This window comes from Agelaius tricolor, unplaced genomic scaffold (assembly GCF_023055355.1).
Source record: "Agelaius tricolor isolate 1412-34295 unplaced genomic scaffold, bAgeTri1.0.p SCAF_2, whole genome shotgun sequence".
Classification (NCBI taxonomy): domain Eukaryota; kingdom Metazoa; phylum Chordata; class Aves; order Passeriformes; family Icteridae; genus Agelaius; species Agelaius tricolor.
This window is the reverse complement of record NW_027269262.1, coordinates 14660939-14688446: the sequence shown is the minus strand read 5'-3', so window position 1 is coordinate 14688446 and position 27508 is coordinate 14660939. Positions and strand designations below refer to the sequence as shown.

General features: G+C 41.5%; 1 protein-coding gene across 2 annotated transcripts in view; it reads left to right on the top strand.

Annotated features, from left to right (window-relative positions):
* The first annotated feature begins 1203 nt into the window (after positions 1-1203).
* Positions 1204-27508, top strand: part of CDH6 (cadherin 6) — a 105966-nt gene continuing 79661 nt past the window's right edge. Inside the window, exon 1 of one of the 2 annotated variants that reach the window (XM_071453615.1) lies at positions 1204-1599. The gene's annotated coding sequence lies outside the window, so the exon portion shown is untranslated. Of the gene's footprint in view, positions 1600-1834; positions 1977-27508 lie in introns of those variants that run through there. The other variant, XM_071453624.1, reaches the window with a different exon arrangement.

The window sequence follows — 27508 nt, the reverse complement described above, 5'->3', positions numbered from 1 at the left end:
TCTTGAGAGTACACAAAGATCAAATATTAAAGAACATATTTCCTTAAAAATTTTTACATATTCCACACCAGTTTCAGCTGTGCTGTGAAGATGGTGCTGCAGCACTGAGCACAAGCAGCAAGATTGCTACCTGAATTCCTGGTGCTCAGGGTATTTAAATTAAACTACAAGCCTTGAAATAGTCCAAAAACAGGACACAAAGATGGCTTAGAGCCAGCACAGACCCATCCTTAAGACATACAGCATGTAGAAATTGTGAAAGGTGGATAGGAGCAAGGGAAGAAAAAAGGAAGAGAAAAATAAAGAAAAACAGGATGACTTTAGATTTACTGGCAGGGAAAAAAAATCATAAAGGTCAAACCTAAGACGGTGGAGATGCGAGAATCAAATGGCAGAAAGCTTCAGTTCTTGCAACATTTCCTATGAATCTTAAGGGGACACCGTGCAGCTGAATTGGAGCAGACTCTTGTCAGGTAAATAATAAACTGGCTGGAAATTTCCATCTTGTAATTTAAAACATAGATTAAGAAAATGCAAAGCCTTATTTCAGGCTCTATTTAGGGGTTTGGTGGTTGTGGGGGGGAGAGACTGTAAAAAATGCATGTGTGCAGAGGGCTCCACGAGTCCCGCAAGCAAAAGCTGAGATTTCAGTTTGTTCTGCATTAAGATCAGTCATAACCTCCTGAGTGGGGAGCCCTCTGGGAAGAGAGGGACCAAGCAAAGGCAGGCACCTGGAAAATCCCCCTCCGCTGCTTTCCATTCACATAGAAACCGCCACATGCGACCACGAAGTGTCATGTCCATTAATAATTCACCGAAATATCTTGATTCATCAAGTCCAGGAACTTCCTGGGAAGTGTGGGAAAAGACCAGCGGGGCATCTCGAATGTCGAGAGGAGGACTTAAGACTAGCTCGGAGGATGAGAAGCCGCACAGCACAAACACACAGTTAACAACAGAGGAGCGTGCCTCTGTCTCCTCTTTATACCCCCTCCCCCGATTTTATTCCGCTTTAGCTATCGCTACCAAACGATTGGGAAGAAGCTGGCTGCTCTCCACCTCAAGCACGGAGCTGCTCTCGGGGGGGAAGGGGGGCTCGCTGGCACAACCCTCCTCCTCTGCCCTCCCACTGCATTCAGTTGCAAATCCCTGCCCGCCCGGAGGAATCGGCTCCGCGCCCGCTCCGCGCCCCCCCGGCCCCAGTGCGGCAGCCCCGGCAGCCGCAGCGCCGGCGCCAGGGGTGCGGGTGCGCGTATGTGCGGGTGTGTGTGCGCGCCTGCCAGGGAGCCCAGCCGAGAGGGAGGAGTTTGGCTTTTTTTTTTTTTTCTTTTTTCTTCCCTCCCCCTCCTCCTTTCCTTTTTTTTTTTTTTTTTTTTTTTTTTTTTTTTTTTTTTTTTTTTTTTTATTAATCAGGAGCAGTGAATGGAAACCAATCAGATAGAGAGCCCCCTCGGCTCGGGCTGCCTGCATGCCGGAGTTAAAAAGTGCTGCTGGCCGAGCGGGAGCCCTAGTGCGAGGCGGGGAAGCTGAGCGGCGGGAGAAGGGGCCGGGAGCTGCGCCGACCCGGGCGAGGCTCGGCCGCGTCGTCCCTGCGTGCCGGTAAGGAGATGCGGCTCTGCACCTCTGGAGGGGCAAGTTCTAGCTCTCACCAGCCAGCCGCCTTCTGCTTTTTTTTTTTTTTTTTTTCTTTTCCGCTTTCTTTCTTATTATTTCCGTGCTTATTGGGGATGCTAATTAAGGGGGGTGGGGGGCGCAGAGGAGGGGGACAGCACTTATTTTGCAAAGTTGGCAGCTGTCTTGCGGAGGGCTCTGCCCCCGCCGCCGCGCCGGGGTGACCCCCCCGGGGCTCCGCGCCCTGCCCGGCGCTCAGGGGCGTGTGGGGACCACGTTTGCTGGCGTTGCCAGTCAAGCGAAGGGATGCGGCGTTTTCCTGGGGGTTGTCATCGCCAGCAAGACACTTCGGGCGAGGAGAGGCGGTGAGAGAGGGAGAAGGGGTCCTGTGTGCTTGGAAGAGAATAACAGTAATAATTAGTAATAACAACAGCAAAGGGATGAATAACTAGAACGTAATAATTTTTAAAGTCTGTTTCTTGATACTGCCTAGTTGCTTTGAAATGAACACAGGGCAAAGCCCTTCGAATCATGAGCGAAATCCGAGGCAAAGTGCAGAACTGAATGTAGAGCACAGTTGAATTGAGGCGCTCCCTCAGTGAAAAGAAGGGGGCAGAGCGAGCAGATCGGGAGACGTTACAGGAATTGACAAATGTGAAGTCTTTTATTTGATAAAAGAACGGGTTGAGGAGTGCTGGAGGAGGTGGAAGTAAGAGGGTAGGCGTATAGGCATTTTTACAGGAAAGAAGTTGGGTAATTGCAGAAAGCAAGCACTGAATTTGGTGGTGTAGTAAATGTTTCTAAGGAGCTGGTAACATACTTTCTGTGTCAGCTAGCTTGAACTATTTATGTATTCATATGTATGTAACACCTACTTACATGCACGCACAGGGAATACAGTTTGCATACTACATCTGTGTATTCTTATGCAGAAGGTCGAGTCAAGAGATAAGCAATAGCAGTAGAGGTCAGTGGCTGTGGAAAGGAGTCCTGTCACTGCTGCAATAAAATCCATATTTTACGGGGAGTTAAATGCAGTACTTTTTAAGTGCAAGTGGATGGTCACCTAAGTAACTCCTGATGACATTCAAGGTTCGAGAAGTTTAACGACCGAAATTACTCCCAGCACAATGGCACAGCTACTACTTTTATACAAATTGAGAAGATAGGGTACCTTTTCCCTTTTACTTGTGTGTGTTTTGGGATTTTAAAGTTCTGTTCGCCGTGCATGAGAGATTGAGTAGCACAGATTACTTACAGAGTGTAAGGTCAGTCCCTTCTCCAAATTTACTGTTCTTCTAGCTCAGCTGGAATAAAGAGTACAGTTCTTGTCTATTCAGGAATCTCTGAGGATAGAATGTACATCCTACATGTGCACTTCTTGAGCTACATGGATGAACGTTTATGCAAGGAGAACATTTCAATCAAGAGCAAGGTTATTTCCATTCCTTTTTGTCACACTAGTAGTGTGTACTAGCATTCTAGAAATGACATAATTCCAAGGGAATAAAATTACTTGATCGTGCAGACCTCTTTGGTTTTAATCAAAATAGACATAACTCCTCCAGTCAAGATAAAGGCTTATCTCCTGTATTTGCTGGGCTGAAATCTCTATTATGCAAGACAGTTCTTTACAAAAGTACTTGCATGTTACTTAAAGCATTCCATAAAATTGATTAACATCTGTTCCTGAGCAATATAATGCTATGGGTAATGGTGCATCCCTGTTCATTTCTTTTTTTTCTAATTCCTGTTTAAAGGCAATAAGTTTGCATGTCACAGGAGAGTCGGTAGGGCTCGGAGGCTTGTGATCAAGATTAAGTAGATTCCTTTATCATGGATATATACAGTTTTAAAGGCCTGGCAGCAATGACACAATTGGATAGCTCCTTTAAAGAGCCCAAACATGCTAATAAAGACTGCAAAGCTGAATCTCTTTTTTCCTCTCCTCTCAGATGTTATCTGACACAGCTCCAGTAAATATATAATCTCATATGCTTCTGGCTTTCAGCTGCACCATAATCTTTCTGGACATATTTCTGGTGGTTTGCAGTTGACTTTTGAGCTGAGGGAGGGAAGAGGAAAGCAGCCAGTCTTTTCAGAATAACGTAATCAGAGCAGTAATACTTTTTTTTTCTTTTTTTTTTTTTTTTCCCCTGGAAAATGGCATTGATTCAGTCCTGTTGTAGCTCTCTGCAATTATCCTTTGCAGCCGTTTAAGTAACTGGGGTCCCCGAAGGGACTTATTAGTCTCTCTAGGTATTTTAATTTTCACACCAGTTCACAGCTCTTGCATATCTCCATGCCAGCACTCTAAAGATTATATTTATAGACACGGTCATCATTTTCTAACCGAGTTGTTTGGCTAGAAATGTGCATCTTAACTTCTGACTCTTCTCTCCCTCCCTCCCTTCCTCCCTCCCTTCTTCCCTTGCACAGCTCTTCCATGCAAGCAGTAACCTGCCGCTCAAGGCATCCTTCCCTTTCATAAAGTTTGCATTTTGCCATCTGCTGTTTCAATAATATTTAGTTGAGAGACTTCCTTCAAAGCAAAACATACACATGTTAAGAAGTGTGGGGGTTTTTTTTCCCTGCTTTCTGCAGAAGATCTCAAAACTCATGTGAACTTGATAGAAGTTATGAATGTGCCTGTGCTCTCACCAGCTGAGATCCTTCTCTAAATGAGCAGCACTCTTCTCAAGGGCATACTGGGTTCCTCTGGGCAGGAGCCTCTCTTCAGTCCACTGTCCCCTCAAGTGTGCTACATCATTTTTGCTTTGACTGAAGAAGTTTTCAGCAAGCTGATATGCTGCTTATTAATAGACTCCTGCAGTATTTTGGGGTTTGGAAGGAACCACTCTTGGGTTTTCTGGTGGTTGCCTGTGTGCTGTTTGGGGGGGTCAAGCAACATTTATCTGTTGTTATGAAATGATGGTCACTGTCTTATGCTTAACTGAACATTTCAGTGTGTCACCTTCCCTTTGTTGACTACTTTTAAATTCTGTTACCTTTCTAGTGCAATCTTGCAGCATTATGGCTCAAGATGTGCAGGAAATTACTTATGGATCTCCTTGGAAATGGTGGCTAATTACTAAAATAAAAGGTAGCTGAAATCTATAAAAAAGAGTGGGTAGAATGCATTTGAAGCAGCAAGCCCCACTGTGATGGTGCCTCATCTTACATAATGGTTACAATTCCTCTAGTGGCTCTGCTGCAATTATACCAGAATGAAGGAGAATTGGTTTTCAGTATCTTTTGATTATCATAAGCATGTGGGAAAGGCTTTGCCTTGGAAGCTGGGTGTTAGGGAGACTTTCTCATTAACTCCTTGAAGACCTAGTTACTTGCAGTAACTGTTCCTGTGTCTTCAAAGGCTTTGCATCATTTGGGGTTTGCGTCATTTTTCCTTTTTCTTTTTCCTATATAATTTCTTGGGTTCATAGCTCTTAGAAACAGGGCTGATAAACTCAGTTGTGGTTATCCTGACTGCTATGGTGGGGCCAAATTCAGGATCTTTTCAATGTGAATCTTTAAAGTGAGTCTCCCATCCCGTGCACAGAGTGAAGAGTTCTGTGGCACAGAGATCAAATCTCTTCTGCTGACTCTATGCAGGATTCAGTTTGAGTATAAACACCATTCTCAAGTTTAAATGTATTCTGGTTGAGATAAAAATCCAGTAGCAGCTGGTTTGCTCATGCTGCATGCTTAGTCATGGCAGACCTTTCCAAGGGGTCTGAAAAAAACTATACCGTGTGAGGAGAAAGGTATGGCATCTTGCCTTGTTTCATTTGGGATGGGGGGACATGAGAGGTAGCATGAACGTTTAGTATTAAATGCAGCTTTTAGTTGTCTTTATTGCTTAACAAAAGGTACAGGGCAGATTATTAATCCCTGTTTAAAAACACCCTTGAAGATGCATAATTAACACAAAACATCAGCAGAAAAATCATCCTCTCTGGGTTGTGCTGTGAGTGTTGCTGCAGTGGAATTAGGTGGGCAAAGTGCTGGATAAAAGCATTTTTAAAGTTTGACTGTGAGTTCTTCATATCCAGCTATGCTTTCTATGCCATACATCTCAGCCTAAGAATCTCTTTTTGGTTCTTCCCCAACGACTAGCTGGTATGTGTTGGGAGTCCATCCAGGTTCAGGTTCCTAAGCTTCTTTAGGGCATTGCTGTGTGTCCTGATCCTGATCACCCATTATCTACTTCCCCATCCCATTCCAGGCAGGCTTATCCCTCTTTGTATCCCTGACCATCTCCTTATTCCAGACGGGGCTGGCTGCCACCATTATATTCCACTTTATTTTCCTGGTTGTGCATTTGGCACTGAAAGGCCCAAACAAAGACTGTAAATATTTGAGTTTATGCTTTTGTTTGTTTGTTAGCAAGAGCATTCCCAGAAGAAAATAAAATAACTGAATTTCAGGAGTGTTTATAGAGTGGTGTGAATTAATGTTATTGGTCGGTACATCCAGTCTTGTGGAGCTGCCTGCTCCTTGAGTATTTTTCTCTCTGAAAACAAACCAGAAAGGATAGTTTCCTCTGCAGCTGCAACCCTCTGAGCCCAGTGAGGATCAATGCAGATGGGGAAGGGTGAGGAGAGCCTGTGAGCCCTGTCAAGATGAAAAACACTCAGCTGGCATGGTGTCCTTCCTGAGTCTGGATGTTGGATCTCCAGAAAAAATCTTTAAGCAAAGAAGTGATTGCTTAACTGTGATGGTGCCAGAGCACTTGATAGCACCATGCTGAAACATCCAAGATAGAGTGATACTGCATTATCTTTCTTCACACCCAGCCACAAGACAGACACCTCTCCATACCCTCCTCTGCACCAGGCACATAGACAAAAAGTGCATATACATTTCCATCTGGTCTCATTCGAGAACACTGCCAGCTTTGCTATATTTTAAGTAACCTGTTCAATAATGGCTTTATTCTGGCATGGTGGGCAAATATTTTATGGGTTAATTAGCCTTTCTTGTCAGGATATGCATATATATTTATATATAGTCAGAAAATTCTAGCCAGAATGCAACTATTAGATTTCATTTGCAACATAAATACCCATCATAGGTCCTCAGCTCTTCCCTAGTGACACACTGCAATGCACAGAAGAGAGCACTTTATGAATGAGATCCGTCCTGTACTAACTGGGTACCGTAATTCCTCTCAGCTAAACTAATTTCATTATCATGCTGTAATGTTTACAGCTGCCTCTGAGATAATAGGTGGTGTATCTTTCCAGCATTCCCACTTCTGCATCTAATCACAGAGTCAGAGCAGGAGGACCTAGGAGAAGGGTCAGCAGGAATTGAAAATTAGCACAAAAATTAAACACTAGTCAAGTTTCCCCAGGTACTGCAGGTTCATGCCTGTCTGGTGGAAAGCAGAGCTGCCTGTTCCCTCATTACAATTGTCAGCTAATAGCTTCTGTAAGCACAAAGGCTGCTTAATCAACACGATCATTACCATGTAGCTCTGCTTTGTTGTGAGGGTAACATCAAACTCAAAGAGAATACTTGCCTCTGATGGTAAGTCCACTTAGCATTGAGGGTCATGGTGATCCAGACTTGCATGAGAGGCCCTGGAGTGGTGGGAGAACCACTTGTGCCCGTGGGCCCCAGCTGGGGTGCTGGCACTGCAGCACTGGGGCCATCCTTCGTACTGACAGTCTCACTCCAGGGAAAACCCTCTCTCTTAGAAAGATGTCTCCTCCTCCCTCATCCTCTTAGATCCAATACCATAGCAAAAATAATTAAAAGTACAGTTCCTTTTAGTTTTGCCCTGAGGACTCAGGTGAAATCTGTTTCCTCACTGAATTGATTCACTTTGAGTGCCTGGTGGTTTATAACTTTAGTGTGTGATTAGTCTGGCAATCATTGTTTGACACAAGTATCTTCGTGCACAAAAAGAACATTATATAGCTTATTGTAGTCTGCTAAACTTTCCCCAAGAACCCACAGATACTCTGTGCACATTGGGAGTCTCACTTCAAGTAAGGGACAAGGTGTAGTTCATTAATGTGAGGCCTTCACTCAAAAGCTGTTCAAGTATTCCAGAATTCCACATCTTCACCACATGGCCCCACTGTGAGGCTGGCCTGTATAATTGGCCGTGTTTTACAGCAGGGGAAGCGAATCACCACGAAGGTGAGTGACTTGCCCAAGGTCACAGGAGGAGATCATAACACAGCAGGGATGCTGAACCAGGCTCTTATAGCAAGTACAGCTTGCAGTCAACCTGCCTGCCTCTCTCCTGCTCTCTTCAGTTGTTGTAGCTGATCAAAGAATGGATGGGGGGGAAAAGTCAGATTTGGGTCTCTTTTTTTCATCCAAAAGAAAGCCAATTATTTTTCTCAAGGACTCCTTGCATCTGCTTTGACACTCTCTCCCCAAAGGATTTTCTGGATATTTTTTGCTTGTATGTTCAGCCATGTTTTCTGTGGTGGGGAAGGGGGGGAAGCTGAGTAGCTCCAGAGCTGTCTGAGACAAGGCTGAGTATCTTATTCCCAGGAGAAAGTAATCTGAGCTGTCCCCAAGCAAGGTGGCAATGACCTTGCTCTCTGCATTGGCCGAGTTGGACTGGCCACAGAGTTTCTTTACCATTCCCTGCCTCATACATTCCCACCTACTTATGCCTGTGGGAGAGAAGGGGATAAAAAAGAAATCTCATAAAAGGCTGCCTATTCTGCATGCTGCTCCCTGTGGTTTGGGGCAGCCAGAGGTCATACCACACTATCTCTTGTTCATGTCCATGCCTGCATGAATTCATTTCAAAGCACCCCTGCTTTGTAAATATCTAAGGAGTAGTATTCCTAGCACATAGATATGAAGGTGAGTCAAAGGGAAGCTACTTGAATAAGGACATGGTGTACACCAATACCTCTGACACGGGTATTGATCTTAGTGTAAATAAAATAGAGGAAGAAGTAGAAAAAGACACATAAAAAAGACACATTAAATTTAAAAGTTACGTGGCCAGTTTAGATCGAAGCAGTACCAGGTCCTGAGCTCTGTGCCACCTACTATGACCTAATGCTTTTGGAGCTGGCCTGACAAACTGATCAAGCTCTACAAGAATTCAAGAGAGCCTATTTCCTCACTTTCGTAGTGTGAAGAGTGCCCTGGCAGATCACAGAGCAGGAATATATAGAGGTAGAATCTCTTTCAGGGAGCAAATTTCTTTTGTGAAATTGGTGCTCAATTTAGCTGTCAGGGCTGAAAGGGAAAAAGATACAGAAGCAACTCTTAAGTCCACCAGCCACATCCCTTTAAGCAATTCATGCTGTGCCAACCAGTTTTATAAAACCCTATATTTCATCTAAACTCCATTTAAGCCTAAATAATATGAATGCTCTGCTATGGTATTTCCCTTCTCACTGCTGATAATTACCAAGTTTTTTCTGCCATAAATGAAGCATGTTCTTCTCTCTGACTTATCATACCTGGTCCCAGAGTATTTTGCTTTTAAAAGTAGCAATAAACTGAACTGAAGTCTACAAGGCTGTTTGAATATTTGAGTGTTCTTCTGGAACAAGATGTCAGGGTTTGTAATGAAGTGTTTACAACTTTGCAATTACTTTCATGGTGACCACAACACGACTGCCAAATGTTTGCATAATTTGTATCCCTAAATAATAGACTACACTAACAGGGGATGGAAGGAAAACCTGTATAAGGAATAAGCATCATTTCCCATTGATGCCAACAGATGATCCCTGGATCATCTGTACAGCATGGAGAAGGATTCTCTGCAGTCTCTGTCAGCTCCCATCAGCAGTTGCAGGGGGGATAGAGAGGACTGGACTGAGATTTTCACTTCCTGGCAGTTTCTGCTGGCATGTAATGGGAACATCCTTCCTTTGTGCAAGTGTCACTGTGTATTGCATCTCTAAAACCAATTCTTAGCTCAGATTCTTCCTCTTGGTGCCTGTGTCTTCAGGTCATCTGCACTTAAGAGGAAGCAGAGCATAAGCATCTGAAAAAAAAGCTGGCCCAGTGTATCATATTTATTAATATTTACAGCCATCAGCACAATATACTCTCAAGCAGCTTTAAAATTCAGTGCTTTTCAGAGCGGTGTTTCCCATCAGAACCAGAAGTGTGCACTCTGATTTATAGGAAGGATTTCTGTTCCTCTTGGAAAAAAAAAACCAAACACAACAAAACAACACAAGAGGCTCCCACTTTTCTCAGCACATAATTTATATTGCTATTAAATGAAATGCATTACCATATTGTAACATGTAAGGGTCGCTTTTGCAGGATTTCTGAAGCAGCTTCTCATTAATCCATCGTAATTCACTTGTCAGATATCTCAAAGCTACTTGATATTGGAGTTACTTTAATGTATGACAGAGTTTTCCTTGGCAGCAGGTTGTAATTTCAACCAGGCTGGTAAATGTGAGGTCAGAGGCTGGTTGCTGCAAATCTAGAAGGTTACAATTTGCTGCACATCCTTCTTCCCTGTTGCAATAGCATCCTGAGTCCTGGATGAGAAAAAGTAAATACTGGAATTGTTCAGGAAGAACAGGTTTCATCCTCTTGGAATGGTCACTTAATATTGTGTGTTTTGTGTCTTTTGCAGAAGTATTTATATTTGTCAAGCTGGCATTAAAACCGGCCTCCATGTGACGCAGACACCTCAGGCTCAGATTTAGTTTCGAGCCCTGACCCGAGCAGGTATCTGTTACGTCTCGGATGCTGTGGGTCTCTGTGGATGGAGCTGCTGGAGCCAGGGTGGTGCCTGGGGGGGTCGCGGTGTTAACAACAGTCATCCTGGCATGGGCAAGCAGGCATCCCAGCACTAGGAGCAGCCAGGAAACTTACTTCTGAAGGCTGAGCTGAGCAAGGCAAATGGAAAGACTAGCACGGATGAGCAGCTGCAGCTTCAGTCAGTGTTTGACTGGGGCCAGCTTGTTGCAATCCAAAACACCAGAGGTCTTTTGTTAAGTCCCACAATTAGTGTACTTTGCTGCTGGTGATATAAAGTACCAGATTATGGCAGCAGGAGCAGTTTCTGGCTCTGGGAATGGTGGGGCCAGCATAAGCAGGAGATATTCAACCAGATGGTGTTCAAGTCCTATTTTTCACTTCGTTCAAAGGTGACATGGTTGACTGTTTGATACTTTTTTATATACACTACTGATGGTAGTGCAGGACTCATGCTGATTGCAGCTTTATTTCCAGGATATGTTGCATAAGGGGTTAATGAGGACATGCTTTCAGATACCACCCAACTTCCTGTATTCTCCTTCCCTTACAGATTTCTCTTCTTCCATGGGAATGTTATATACTTGTCTGTTGTTTTATAAGATACTAATTCTTTGCTCAGCCCTGTGCATGTTCTAATCATAGAACATTTAAGGTTAGAAAAGACCGCTAAGATCACCAAGTCCAAGAGTTAACCCAGCACCGTCAAGTCCATCACTAAACCATATCTTTAAGCGCCATGTTTCCTCAGGAAGGACAAGGCACACCAGGAAGCCAAAAGTTCAAAAGACTTCAGTGTGTTGGAATAGGTGTTTGTTGTCACATTGTGGGTTTATCACGAGGCTGGATGAGCTCGCTTTTGCAATTGCTGTTTTACCATTGACTCCAAGCTGCCCAAAACAAAGCAGAGACCAAGCAGAATTCATCTGCAAACTGGGATAGGATGAATTATCACAGAATATTCTGAGCTGGAAGGGATCCATAAGGATCTTGAAGTCCAGCTCTTAAGTGAATGGCCCATACAGGGATTGAACTCACAACCTTGGCTTTATTAACACCATGCTCAAACCAAATAATTGAACCGAGCCATTAGAAATAAGTTGCTAATGCAAGCAAGATTAACTTGATATGCTGCCTGAAATGAGATGTTAGAGATGATAGGGAGGAGAGAAAACTTTTAATTTAGATGGAAACAGGACTGATTAATTAAGCAGTAACGAACAGGGAACCTTGCCTTGAATTGATATGAGGCTTGCAGTGCTAATTTAACACAGAATACAGCTTCCAATTTGTTATTAAATTAAAATGGCTTTTAAAATTGTTTACTTTTTTTTTCCCTTTTCTGCTTCTGTGTGGCAAAATGATTATTCTGGCTAGTTAGAGAAACCAATCAGAGCAGCAGAAAGTGTAGGTTGAAAGAGGAAAGATTGTTCTGTTTTGTAATTAAGAAATATACACTAATATCCATGACATCATGAATAAGCACTTCAAAGTAGTAAGTATGCTCTGTATTGCATATTAAATGAAACAATCAGTATGCTAACAAGCTGCTCTGGACATACACTAAAAAAGACATCACAGTTCAGGAAATGATTGTTTCTTATATTTTACTCTAAGGATCTGCTCACCTGACTGACAAATAGTATTAAGAAATAATGAGGAAGAAGCATTCTTCCTTTTCATCCTTTCCTCTTTTCTTGGAATTTTCAAAGCAGTTTTAATTTTGGAGACTTTGTGGTTACTCCACACAAAGGAGGTTTTTCTACCCCAATCAAATTATATGGTGGAAGTGTGAGAGATTGTATGTGATAGACAAATCCTATGGAACAAGAGGGAAAACAACCTTGTAGCGACATTGCTTTTTTTAGTCTCAAACAAAATACACTCTTGACAGGAATGATTCCTTGTAATTTATTGTAGGATAGCGCAACAGTAGCAATTTGTCATACGTAGTTATGTAATTTGATGGGTTCATTTCTTAAATGAATTATGGATTATGGATTACCTCTGTATATCAACAACAGAGCTGTATCTTTTATGTAAATATTCCCTCAACTTTTTCTTCCTCTTCCAATCCATTTCCCGTCATACAGAGATGACTTTTTTCCATCTAATCTTTCAACTAATAAGGTGTTTAATAATTTAGCAACCTAAAAAATGAGCATATTTCAAAGGAGTTAGTATCAGTGGTAGTGTAAGAGCCTCAGGCTACAAAAAAGTGGATGAGGTTACCAAAGTTTCAGAGTCAGGATCCCAACTGTCTTTCTGCTTCAGGCAGCTATTTTATTAAAGTTGGTATTAAACAACACTGCCTAAGGTCTGATTAACAATTTATGACTTCCTAAGAAGGATTAACAAAAGCCTATCATTTTTATATTTAAATCTTGATTTACATCTAAGAGAAATAATACCCAGGTTTATATTATTATTATTATTATTATTATTATTATTATTATTGCTGCTCTGCTGCCTCTGAAATGTTACTTTTGTGAATATTCCAGGCACCAATTGGTTGTGCTGATCTGTTGGTACCTCATCCCCACATGTGTCAGAGGGATAACTTGCTTCTAGCATCCTGTGATGGGCTTGATCCTGCAAAGTGATGGCTTTTGACTCATGCTGGGCTCAGTTTCTCTTCACTGTCCCTGAAGTCCATTGGGACAGGGTGATCTGCAGTTGGCAGTCAGGCTGAGATCTGCAAGACCAGGAGCTGAACGTTGTCCAGCTAACATTACTTTGGGGAGTAAAATCCAGATGTACAGGACCAAGGCTTGCCTGAGGTACCTTCCCAGAGGGGAATTTTCCTGTTTGACGTTCACTTTGCACAACCACTAGCAACTCCATCCCAGTGTCTCAGTTTTTTATAAGGCTCCCAGTCCTGCTTATGAGGCTGCTTCTGGGCCACCTCTGCTAGGAGAGGAGCAGAGGGTGATTCTGCTGGTATTTTCTGGGATACAACAGAGCAGGAGCTCTGTTGTTGCTCTTTTTTGCTCTTACGGAGGCAGCCCAGAAAGAGGCATGCTACCAGGTGGGAAAGGGGTGAGGAGTAGATACCTAAATCTGCTGGCCAAACTTTGCTCACTCTCCTGTACAGGGAATCAGGTCAAACACATGGAGCTTAGTGGAGCAGAGTGGAATTTATTCTACTTCTGGCCGAGATTTTTTTTTTATTATTTTTGTTTTACTGTTCAAATAGAAAATAGTAACAATGGCCTGTTCTAACAGAAAATAGTAACAATGTTCTGTTACCTCATTTCAAACTGTCCTAATTCCCCCATTGACTGTCTTTTCCAAGTTCAGCTGCTTTAGAAAATTGTGTGGCTTTTTTTTTTCCCCTGTGTATTTCCATTTCTGATACTCTTCAGTGAATTTAACACTCATTTCACCAAGGGCTGGATGTGGTGATCATAGCATGTAGAGCTAAGGGAAAAGATTATCAGCTAGGGGCTATGAACTCCACTGGCTCACAGCAAGGGAGACGGTATTTTGGTTTTCCTGAGTTTTTCTAGTCAGTAAGAAATTAAAAGGTTGTGAAGAAATGTTGATATTTAAGGATCTTCATTACTTTATTTGAACTCTCAGCATGTCCATGGTTTTCTTTATGACCAATAGCATGGTTTTTGTCTTGGTCTTAAGGGCTCTTAAGTTTTAAAATACTAAAATAATCTGAAAACTGCTGGTTCTTCAGAGCAAAAACAAGCATTACCACATTCAGCAAAAGACTTCTCATTTTTCTGGCTTTTCAAGATTTGCTAAACTGAATTTAAGTTTTAGGGCTGCATTCACGTTTCAATAATCTGCTGTTAGAAAGACTCCAAGAACTGCAGTCAGAATATTTTCTTGTGACACTTGCCTTCGGCCTGTGCTTGTGGGTCATTATTGACAGAGGGATTTAAACAAATGCTCAAAAGATTTGCTGAATCGGGGAGAAGTACCTGAGAGGAATAAACCCCTTAGATGCTGGATTAACAACACTCAAGGTTTCTAGCTTATTCTTCAGTTCTGACTAAAATTTTATCCAGTCATATTCTCAGTCAAAAGAGGACAAACGAATATTATTCCATTGACTTCTAAGGAGCTGTAATGATAAATATGAGCTGAAAAACCAGACCAAGGAAGCAGAAGCAAATGCATGAATAAATTATCAACAGTGGACATGCCCAGGCACTTCGAGCAGTCAGCTCTCCCCACTTTCTCTTCTCTCTCTCCCATTAAAAAATCCTCAGCCACGTATCCGGAGAGCAGGAGCAATATCATGGGACTTCTGTGGCCAGAGATACAGAAATCAACTGTGCAAGTGGATATTTCGTACTTAATCTGTGTGGTGAATTAGTTATCAAATATATTCTACAGCAACACATATTTATTTGTATGGCGTTTATGTCCATGGGTCCTAATTGTGGGAAGCAGCGCTCTAACCTAATAGAGTCCCAGCTGGCAAATATGTTCAGAGAAATCAGTCTTAGCTGCAGGATTATTTGACCAAAATATGGCTAACTTCACAGGAAATCATATTGGAAGAGAGTGGTTAAGTGAGTTCTACCTTATAATAGATGTGTAAGTTAAACATGTCAGCTACACTTTTGTCCAATTAAAGCATACTTATTAAAAAAGATAGCTGAATACCTGCAGTACTGTGATTCATTCTGTAGCCACTGAAATGGTTTTAAAGTCTTCTGCACAAAGAATTTGCAGGTGAGGTCTGTGATTTTTCACTCACAAAAATGGCTTCCTGGTTCCCTAAAATGAATCAGAAATAGAAAAACAAAACCCAACAAAAAACAGGTCTGACTGTAAGACAGACACAAGAATGTCTTATATATAGGAACAGCATGGTATCAGGCATAACAAAGAATATCACAGTTCTTTAAAGAAAATAATAGAAAGAAGTAAGAAATAAAAAGTGAGGTACAAAATATTTGCCGGGAGTCACAGAAGACCATACTATGTGACTTCAGTTGTCTTCAGGATAAATTTTGCTCTGAGAATGACATATCTTTCCCCTGTATTTGTGGGTAGGATTGTTGCCAGCAAAATGACCTCTTCTCTGAGCTTTGATATTTTCATTTTATTCGTATTCTGTGACTACACTCTTGGAACTACATAAGCTGTTCAGCTTTGGTCAATAGCTACTTTGTGGTTATCCCAGGTTACTTTCTGCTGCAAGGTTAACAGAGTTTGGAGGGAAAGGTTGTCTGTGTCATCACAGTTTGCAGATACGGATCCGGTATGTCTATCAAAAGAACTGCTAGATGAAAACAGTCTGTCAGCGCCTGGTTTGTCGACATCTCTCAACATCTGCTTTTGGATGCTCCTTATGAGTTGATTTCCACCACACAAGAGTGCTCTAAAATGTTCTCATGTGGACATCAGCTTGCAGTGGAGTGTCAGGTAGCCGGAATCCAAACATAAAGCCAAGTACCTTCCCATTTTGTAAGTTTCACAAATGGTCTCATCTTGACATGACTGAATGAGGGAAATATGTAAAGTTGTGATCTCCTAACATCTGCTCCTGCCTTATTTTCTGAATCTCTTCAGAACGAGCAGACACCCAACCCTGCATTCACACACCCAGCTTTAAATGGGTTACTGGTATTCTGCACTTTGCTGCTTGAGTCTTTCTGCAGCTTCAGCCCAGCTCTGAAATGTGTCCCTCCAGGTTAGCTTGCATAAACATAAAGCCTCAAATTAGCATTGCAAGCAACCATTGCCCTCAAAAACCAGTAGTTTTTCTGTGCTCAGTGCATATTTGCCATCTGCTAATGCATTAAAAAAAAGAAAAAAAAATCTCGGCCAAGTCCTTAATTTGGAGTAAATCCATGTCTAACTCTAGTAACTTTAAGGAACTGTTACTGCCTTTACCAGCTAGAGAACAGACCTCTGTGACTGCAAAGTAGATGATGCTTTGGAGCATTTGGGCTATGCATTGTTTCTGCCTGCCTGAAAGCACGCCAAAAAGACAGAATACGTTTTCACAGAGGCAGCCTTCTGGTTGTTGTCCACTGTGCAGAACGGGGTGTGTATACAGTGTCTATACAGTGCAAGTCTTCTGTACTGCTTGGCTCTAGGCACAGCTCACATACCTATGTGATATAAATACTCAGCTTTGCTTTCTCAGCTCTAACCCTTCCCATGCAAAGTCAGAAGCATGGACACTGTGCCAAAAATAGGATGCTGAATCCTAGTTCTTTGCAGAAATGATCTCTTTAAAAGCCACAAGCAAAGAGGGAAAATGATCTGCAACCATCTCACACCGTAAAGAATATTTTGGTTTTTCTTCTATCGGGAAAAAAGGCCCCAAATAAAATAAAATATTGTAATTATAACACCAGTTCTTGTAGACACAGGAATGAACATTTTACCCAGAGTCCTGCTCAGGACAAGTACTGTGTGACAGTCTGGCTTGTTCTATAGTATTACTATTCAGGCCACTGGCACTGGAAAAAATACAGAATGTCAACACAAGAAATGTAGAAGGGTAAGAATTCTTAGAGGAAATTATTGTATTTTACATCTAAAATTCTGTCTATCTTTAAAAAGAAAAAGAGGGACTCCTAGAATTTTTTCTCCCACCGCAGTATGATGGATTGATAAATCACTCTGGGGGAGTGATATTTTTGGACAGAATAAAATACTCTCCAAAAGTTTTTAAATAATGCTACCTGAACAAGGTAGTTCAGTAGGAGTGTTTTAAAAGGCCTCACAAGAAATTCTGCGTCTTTATTTCACAGCTCGCCCTCACTTGCCTGTCTCTTTCAATAAAGTGTTACTCTGCCATTGAGGGTACCTGGCTTGCTGGCTGGTGTCACACATCTTTCAGTACATTGATACCAATGTAGTTGTTATTCCTCAGGGGATTGGCAAGTAAATGGGTGTTTGAAAGCCCTCTACCTTCAAGGCCCCTACTCCAACCCCATCTAGAGCAGATGCCAGCAGTCAAAAGCACCATTAGTACCACCTAATGGCTCTTCACATGACTGTGTCAGCAAAACAAGTATTTTATTCCCTTTCATACAGAAAAAAAGATAAATAGTAGTGGGTTGTACTAATAGCATCGTCTGTTGAGAACTTCAGTGGCACTGGCCCATGAACCAGAAGCAGAAGTGGTGTGGAGGATGGCACTGCCAAGTGATCTCTAGGCTCCTGGGTGCAGTGGACTGAATAAACTCTCATTGCTGCTGTTTATCCATTATCTGTTCTGTTGACAAATAAGCCTTCAAGCTCTGAGGCTGACAGTGTCTATACTGCAGAAGCATTGCACCAATAAAAAAAATTCAAAGGGAAAAAGGAAAAGCACATTCTGAGGTAGCTGATTTATCATGGGAAAATGTCCCGTACTTTTGGGCTCGTGAGTTGCTCAAAGAGCCTGTGGCCTGTGTTTTCTCATATCTGCAGAGAACTACAAAGTCTCTAATCTCAGGGTGGAATTCACTTGTCTCACATTCTAGTCATACAGTGAAAGACCTGCAGTATATAAATATGTACCTGATGTATTTAGGCTACATTTTTAAATCTGAGTGTAGAACTTTGAGTTGTGATATCTCCTCTGATAGAGGAGAAACAGGAAAGGAGCACAAAAAATACAGTTTTGCAACCACCTATTAGAGACCACTTTTTAAAGAAGGAATTGGATAACTTGAGGTTTGAGTGTCTGTGCCCTTCCTTTCATGAGTGAGCTCATGCTGAGTTCAATTTTTTTTTTCCTAAAGTGCATTTTATCACTTCCTTTTAAGGTCTTTCTACCCCAGAGCAGATCACTTGCAAGTTTACAATGGAAAATTATTTCATGAAGCTGGTGGTGACTCACTGGAATAGATATTTGCAGACCTGGACACTGGGGTTTGAAGATTGTTTGCGTGCACAAGCTTTTTAGATATGCACCCCAACAGAAGCACAGGCATGTACAAAAAAGACTATATGGCATGTAATTGTAAGTAGAACCAATTTTTGCCCTCACATAAATAGATCTATATGCACCTAGAATGCATGTATCTGTTCATCCCATACAGACATCTTTTTCTTCCACTTAAACCTAAGTCAGATCTATAACTCAGCCTTAAGTTTCAGTTAATCAGACAAGCACATCAGTATTCTTCCAAGGAAAAAGCAAAGCCAAACTCAATGAAATTTATAAAAGGACATGATCCTGTCTTCTGTCATTTAGATTGTCTGGCCAAATGACAGGACCTACAATCGCTCTTGGTTAAATTGAATTATTGGTCCCCCACTACCCACCAGGAGATCCTGGGGATATTTTCAGTGGACTTCTATGAGTTTGCAAGGCTGAGATTTTAACTCATAGATTTTAAGGAAATTGTCAGCTTATGTGACTAGAATTAATGAATATTTAATATTTTAGGTTTTAGGTGATGTTTGTTTCTTCTGAAAATTTATTGTGTATATCACTCCTTGTCTACTCTTAGAATTTATTTCCTTAAAGCTCTGACCTGCTAAGGTAAGAATGTTATTAAACATGGATTTTACTAAAAAAGTTAAATCCTTAGCTCTTGCATGTGAAGAAGTCCTTGAAAACATGAAGTCTACCGAAGGAAAAAAATATAAACGAACAGTCTCAAGATATTTTTAAGTCAGTTCAGCTTACGAGTAATTTGGAGACTTGGGGTTTGCAATATAGTAAATTTAATTAAAAATATTTATAATTTCTTCTTGCTAACTGGTTGCTTATTACCAGCAAACTTATCTCATAGCTTTCTGGAGCTGGGCATATTTCAGGACTCCACTTTTCCATTCCTGTGGTCTCACTAGTTCACTCATGTGCAGCCTGGCCAAAGACATGTGGATGCCTTGGTCACAAGTAGCTAAATAAAACAGAAATGTATTAAGTAAAGGTGAATGATAATGACTGTAACACTTAACACTTGCATGTTCCTCTGTGTCCAAGTGCTTCATAAGCAGGAACTAATTACCATTCATTCGGTAATAATGGTATGTTCAAAGAGTTGTTAAATCGTGCTCTTCTTGAAATAAACTGCTGTGCTAGGAAAGGAAATCACTAGATTACAAGATAGAAGGCAGCATCTTTAGGATAATCCCTCTGTAACCACATGCACCGAGGTCCCTCCCATGAGATGGCACATATCCACATTTTCCCACTAACACCTACTTGGGAGAGGTTTGTACCTTGCCTGCGTTGCCTTTGCTTCAGCTTTGTTGGTGCAAAGGGGCTGCAGGGCTACAGGAACTTCTGCCTTTGTCTGTTTGTGATAGGATAGAGAAACAGGGTTGGGAAAACATTTTTTAATGGCCATGGTTTTAAAGAAAGCTGACTAACCCCTAAAGCATTTTCAGTTACATATTGCAGAGCAAGACAAAAAAAAACCAAACCTCTTTGCTGCTCTGCTGTACTGGTGTAGCAGAGTCATCCTGTGTTTTCTCCTTGAAGTATGTGATATCACTAAAAATTGATTACTTGGGTAAAAAGAAATAGGATTGCAGGGAAAAAACAGATTTGTTATATTAACCTGATTATAGCTTCAGGTAATAGATAACCTCGTGCTTTATTTTGAGGGGAAAAAAGATAGCTTTTTTAAACACTTGAAAATTACACATTTTTAATGATGTATTTAGAAACAAAGTAAAAAGCATCCTCCTTTTTGTTTTGGTTTGGTTTTTTGTTGTTTTTTTGTTTTGCATTTGCTTACTTGTAAGAAACCTTCAAGGGACGTTCACATTTTAATATAATCTTTTTTTAACTTTAGCCAATAAGCCTTTCCAGGAAGGCTCTGCATGAGAGAGGTGGTGGCAGATACTTTCTAAGATACTTTCTAACTAAATTGTGCATGTTGTGCTTTCTCAGTACTGAACTCCAGGCTCTGTGCAGCTGCCCTGGAGCTGCTCCTTGGGGGTGCCAGCGATACTATTGCTGTGGCCCCTCAGGGAGCTAAGGCATTTTGGATAAGAGGGACCCTACAATGTGTTAGGCATTAAACAAACTTTGGAAATGAACAGGAGTTTCTGTTGTCTTGGCCATGCCCCCAACCAACATGTTCATGGCATTCCTGAGCTTGCCTAGCACATGTCACTGCAGGCAATTTTGCCTTTCCTTGTAAGGGATGGTGTGGAGATGAGCTTCCTATCCATAGATGTTTCAGGCATGGATGTTCTTAAAAAAATATACAGCCACTAAACAGCAGTGGTGGATATCTTAGTTACTGGAAATGTTCACGGTTATAGAAGAACACCCACCCCCAACTTTAGTTTCTTGACATTAAAAATTGATCTTGAAATACCAGCGCTATAAAATCCATTGATCACTCCTTCTAATGCAAGAGATAAGGCATTCCTGAACCTCTTCAGTGTTTATAATATAGATTTAGTGAAGGTGGATGTTGCAAGTTTCATGGGTGGGAACAGCTTGTGTTGTTTTCTTTCTGCTTCTCATTCTTAAAGCAGCATTTGATGGCAGTTTCCCTGGGCTAAGATGCTGAATGTCTTTTTCTCTTCTCAGCTTTCTAAAAATTAAGTGTAATTCAACTCCTGTGAACAATAGCCTGCAGATAACGACCTAGCCAAAATTCCAACTGGAGCTCATTTAAAGAGGTCATTATTCCTTTTAATTAAATAAAAAATAGAAGTTGGTCCTTTCTGATTGTCAAGGAGTATGAATTCTTTTCTCATTGATCTATGTTCAGTAAATCCCATAACTACGTGAATTCTAAAAGCCATTTTTGAAGGTATTACAGCACAATTTTTTCACAAATAATGTACGTGCTGAAACCTTATCTTTCTTTTTCTTTTTTATTTTTTTTTTCAAAACCTTCCTAAACCAGTATCTATTTGACTTAAGCTTTCACGGTTATCAAAGCACTAAAAGCATGGAAGTTCTTAGATTATTGGCAGGGCTAGCATAGCTCATGATCTATATAACTAGAAGAAGTTAATCTTCTAAAATGCTGATTTAAGAAAACAATAGCAAACAGAAGGTGTTTACATTCAGATGAGGGTAATACATTAAAAAGAAGAAAAACCCAACAAAACAGGGTCAAAAGCAAACAAACAAAAAAAATCCCCAGCTACCCAAATAGACTGTGGAAAATGGAAATGATTAAAAAAAAGTCTCTGATCAAAAAAAACATCTGCATGCTAATCCTGGTGTTTTCAAGTGGAACAACAGAGTAAGAGGAAAAAACCCACACATTTAAAAAGAAATGTGAGAAGCAAACAAAAATATAATGATGAATGGAAAAATAAGACCAAGTCAGAAAAATTCAGAGAAAGAAACAGATTGAATCTGCGTGTTCTTTCACAATAGAGCTTCTGCTGGTGTGACTGCATATTCAGCAGTGTGAATATTATAATTAAAGAATGTCAGCTCAAGCAAAATGTTTTAAAACCTTCCTATTAATAAGCAGATAAACTGCTTAAAAATACTGATTACATTAGGAAAAAAGGGAAGTGTTTGGGTTTTATGTTTCCATTCCTTTCATCTGCTAGAATACATTTAAATAGCAGATGTCTTTCGCAGGCAGTGTTTGACAGCGGCAGTGTTGATTTTGATGCCGAGGTGATAAGACCATCTTCGTGGAGGGGCTCAGTGCTGTGCTGCAGGTCCCGGCGCTGCCTGGTACCTGTGCGAGCGCCAAGCCCGGCGCCAGGCAGAGCCCCCTCAGCAGCAGCCCGCCCGCAGGATGGATGAAGTGCTGCTCCGGCGGGGCTGCTGACAGCGCCGGGCGGAGCTGGGGGCTCTGCTCAGCGCCCTTGGCTGCGCAGCCCTGCGGAGCTGCGGACAAAGAGCGCGGCTCCTCGGGATGGCAGGCAGCAAGGGCTGCGCGGCGCCTGGTGCCGGGCTGGGAGCAGAGAAGGAATGCCTGGCCTCCCTGGAGCCGGGAGGTGTGGATGCCTGGTCAATGCAAATCTCTCTCCTCTCAGGAGTTTGGAATTTCTCTCCAGCTGCGTTGCAGTTCAAGTCGCTGCTCCTTTTTGTACTGGCAAGGCTAAGCTATGAAGGTACTGGACAAGTGCAAAAAAAATTTAATTTAAGCTAGAGTGAGAATTAACTCTGGTGCCCACAAGTTAGCCTAGACAAGCCCAATCTTGCAAATAGTTACACACATAGATAATTTTAGAGACACAGTCTGAAGCCCTTACATGTATAGCCAGTTGCTTATCATTCAGAGATTTAGGGTAGATCTAATCATTACATGCAGTGATCTCAAGGAAGATCATGACACTGTAGCTTAAACCAACACCTTTTTATGTCTCTTTAAGATATTGTTCCAATACAAATAATTCAAAGTTGGCTCAACTGTGAAAAAATAGCAGTTGAAAAATAGCTGCTGATGTATATATTCATCCTAGGCTCGAAGGAAAACATTTGTTATTTGGAAAGCCACTCTGACCTTGCTTTTTTAACACCCAAAAGTATCAGAGTATCTTAAGGTTTTGTCAGGTTCTACATGTGAGGCTGCAATGCACTTTTTTCCCCATTGTGGCCAAGCTCTGTGTTGTGAGCAAGACAGTTTACCTGAGGTGTCATTACAAAGCGTGAGAAAATTGTCATCATAAATCATCAATGTGAAAATAGAGACAGCCTCGGGGGTTGACGGATTTCTTCCAAATTTTTCTTCTAGCTGTGAGGAGAACAGTAAGCTAGCACTAGGTTTCAGTCTTTTTTGGTTGCTAAAGTGCTGTTCTGCATTTCCAGGTTTCCAGAGAGTCACCATGGCAGTCACACTGTTAACCCAACCTTGAAGAGCAAACAACAGCACCAGCAACAGCCTGGTTATGAGTCTGTAAAGATTACCTCATCCATTTCAGAGAAATTTTAACTCTCTTCCCCACTCCAGACAGTGACATACAAACTGCCCACTCCAGTGTCAACTGTTTAGAGAACAAAAACTTTAAACATTACAAAAACCAATTTTAAAAATTCCAGAGTAATAAAAATGCATGTAATCACAGTCTGGTGACACCCTGATTAGGCACTTTTTGAGTCAAAGACGAAACTAAATAAATGTTTCTTACTGCATATTGTATTTAGCTTTCTTTTGTATAGAAATCTCAACAGAAATGACAGAAGTTTCAAGTTTGGCAGATGAGTAGAAAATAATGCATTCCACTACACATTAGTGTAGCAGAGCTATGTGATGCAATATGATGAATATCTAGACGAACAAAAGCTTCACATTTAATGGGTAGGGTTTGGAGAGAACAGCATTTAGTAATGTCAGTTCTGAGCGTAATTCTCCCTTCTCATTCGTTCATCCAGTTGTTGACTTTCCATGCTGTAGTAGTTTTATGGTTTTGTATAGGAAATTTATTTACCTCATGTTCACGGCCAGTCTCTCTTCTACAGTTTGGTCATCACTGTTTGTCCATCACTGTTTGGGCACTATTTCTTGCAGTGTGCTGTTTTAGGCTGCTTAATTAGAAATGGTTAATTGTCCTCAGTTCTTATGTCAGGGAAAATAGCAATATTTTAACTGTATTAAGCTCCCACAAATATTTCACTTCATGCTAAATTCCTTGCTTCCAGCTGAGCTGTTTAAAACGCTAAAAAAACCCACCCTTGTCTTCTCACAGTTAAATAGTTTACTAGGAATTTGTGTAAGGATTAGCTATTTGTAGTTTAAAATGTGTATCAGTGAAGGAGATGGGGGGGTTGTTTGTTTTGGGTTTGGGGTTTTTTGAACATTGGCTATCCTTTCCCTTTTGCTCTTAAATTATTTGCCGATATCCCATCAGAGCACGGATTTAATTATTTTTTTCCCAAGTGTCGGCGGGCCGGGCCTGAGGCCGGGTGAGTCCCAGGCCGCTGCCAGGCCTGGAGCTCCCCCGCGTGGCGGCCGCGGCCGGAGCGGGGCCGGGAGCGGGGCTGAGTCCCGCACCTCCCGCCTGGAAATAATGCTGCACCGAGTCCACCGGAATTTCAGCCCTGCGAACATCGGTAGTTAAAGGTGCACCGAAGCACCGCTTTCAATTTTTTTTTTAATTTTTTTTTTTTTTTTTTTTTTTTGGTAATTGGAAGAAACTTCTCTTTTCATCGTTTCTGCCGTGCCTGGTTTTGTAAGGTTTCCTCCCTGAGCAGTGAGGAAGGGGAGCTATTCCAGAGCGTAGTGCAGTCACACTGGGGAGGCCTGAGCACCCCCTTGGGCTGTGCCTCGTCTCCAGCCCCGGTGGGCCCGGGCACCACAGCCCGTGGGTGTGATCCAGGGGATGCCAAGTGTCATGGCAATTGTAAGGTCACATCCCCTCACAGGAGAGGAACCTCCATGCAGGGAGAGCTGACGGAGCAAACACAGCGCAGGCAGGTAGTGGGGGGCCGAAAATACCCCATCGTTCTATTGAGCATGAACAGGGGAGGCATTCAGTCATGGGGCAGGAGAGCACCATGGAAGTGGCTTGAAAGGTTTTTGACAGCAGCTGAATGTCATCATGCTGCTACCAGCAATTGCAATTGATAGAGCACAGTATTAAGTTTGGTGCCTGGACAAACTCAAACTATTCTCCACTGACAAGTAAATGAAGTGTGCTTTGTGGATCAGCAGCACCTGTGCGGACCTCACTGTGTTCGAGTGTGGGGACAAAGACTTTTCCATCTGAAGTCCTGTAACTGACATGGTCTGAGCCCTGCAATGGTGCCTCCACCATCCAACTACAGCCCTTGCCTGAGCTAGCTCCTGAGCACGAGTAGTCACAAGAGCTGACACCATCAAACCCTTCATCAAGTTTTTCAGTGTTATTTTTTCAATACATGTAACAAGGCAGCATACTTTTACCTGCATTCACTGCTGCCTCTCATAGCTTCAATTTACAGCTGCCTAGTGTCATTTCAAAATCTTGGCTTTTGAATCACACATAAAGCTCAGAGCTTAGAGATTTTCCCTCAAACATCCCAACCTTTCTTTACTTGTTACTACCCATAGGGAGAGTATTGAAGGAGCACTATATCATGCTCAGTACATTATGCCCATGTTTAGAGTAAAAGTGCAGTAATATGGACACAATTTTGCCTATCCATTTCTATATGATGGTTTCTTTAACAGCTTGTTAAAGCACTGATCCAATTGAGTTGCATTAACAGGGACTGAAACTGGGTTAACAGTTAAATGAATAAAAAATCAAATACCAAACAAAAGCCCAGCCTCCAGCCAGCCAGGTCTGAAATATCAATCCTTGGCTTTAAATGGTTCTTCTATTGTTACTCCCTTTCCACATTTAGACCTTGTTTGCATTATTGTAGATTTGCACTATTCATCTAATATAAATCTGCCCTCATTCAGCCCTGGAAAGTTTATTCCAAAATAGGTGAATTCTCAGACTGAACAGAGCATTCCTAGCAATTTTTGTATTACCTCCCTGCAGTGAGTGTAAGTCAGGACTTCATCTAAAATGTCCTTTATCACCCTGTTGAATCCCTGCTGTGTTTAGCAGCTGGCACAACTTAAAATAGCCTTCATACTACGCTAAATATTGCTGAACTTCTAGTGTACTTTCTAGTGCTATGTTCCCATAGCACTAGAGGAAATCATTTGGGACACTGAGTCCAGCTCTTCCGTAAGAACAAGTGTCCATGTAATACACATCTAGTTTGTGGGAGAGCACAATTCACCCTTCACCTCATCCTGTAACGCACCTGAGACCTGAAGTATAAGATGCAGAAGCAGTTTAAAAATGGCAGAAACATTGTTGTAAAGGAAAGGAAGTGATCCAGGCTATGACCTGGCAGAAACTGACAGAGAACTAGTAATATATAAGGATGTCATAAAGCCACCTTTAACCTTACTTTTGCTCCCCAAGCTGCTCTTAAGCCACAATTTAGCATGAGTCAGGCCCCCCTATACTGCTTTTGTGTAGTGTCAACTCTGTAATCCTTTCTAGAAGTCTGAGGCTCTGACAAAAAAGATCTGTGAGACTCATTTTAAAGCTGGAGTGCTTTACAGCCATGTAGGAGTTTGTGCTGTGTGGTTTCTGCTGAATCATGTAACATTATACTGGTGAGCTGAAAAATGCATCATAAAATAGCTTGGTTTGATACTGGCCAAAAGCAAGATCTTCCTCACCATGGTGATGTATGTCCAAGTCTTACATTCCTGTCCAAGTCTTACATTTCCCTTCTGAAATACAGGAAATACATTGTTCTAAAATCTTTGACATGACAATAATGACTTAGGAGTGCATTCCCTCAAACTGTACCTATACTTTTCCCACTTCCTCGCTACATTTCCACTAAAAAAAAAACTACCACAGGCATAGTTAATATCTGATTAATTTTTAGGGTCCACTGAGAAGGATTGTGATCCTTTCAGTCATTCTGGTTTCTTTTAATGAATAATTAAATATATGAATGTGAAATGGATTCAGAAATTATTTTCAGGAGCTTGAATTTTACTTGCCAGCTTTTCTGCTGCTTATTAGTTCGATTGACAATGACATGTTATTGCTCACCCAATAAACTTGTATGCAATACTGACACAGTGGCAGTGTTTTTTTTATTTTTCATTTTTCCCAAGAAAGGAGCAGTGCAAAAGCAATAACAATTTATCTTCTTCAGAAGTCTAAGTGTTTGCAAAAGTCTGGAAAAGTTTATGTCCTCATTTAGCAGTATGCCTACAGCTTTGTGTTGCAGTGGAGCCAAAAGAGGCAAATAGAAAGACATGTTTAAGAGCACTAATAGGAATATGCCCAAAAAATTAGTCTCATCAGAGCACACATAGCTGTTAGAATCAGTGATAACAAGGGAAGGATCTTGAAATTTTCTTCTAGATGAAATACAGCAACCAGAAAGTCTTGAGGAAGGACTAAAAAAAAACAACCTGTTAGCAGTATCTGTAACATGCAGGAATCCTGCCCCCGCTTCCATTTCCTTCTCTCCCTCATGTGCTTGCAATATGTTGTAAGGGTGCAAGTGTGAAAATGAGCACATACAGAGTTACTTGTAGGCAGTGCAGAGACACTTGTAGCTTTTCTTGGTGTGTGTATTTATTTTTGATGGCCAAACATCATAATTTGGCCATTTTCATGGAGTTAATTTGGCGATAGAGATTGCATCTGACACTTTTTCTTCCCTGAAATCTTACAAAGGTATTAGAAGTTACGGTCTCACCTGAGATGGATCATTGGGACCTAATTTTCCCTGTAATCTGAATATACTTAACACTGAAAGTCTTCCTTATACACATACTAATATACTCATGTACTGTCACCATTCATTCAAATAAAACCT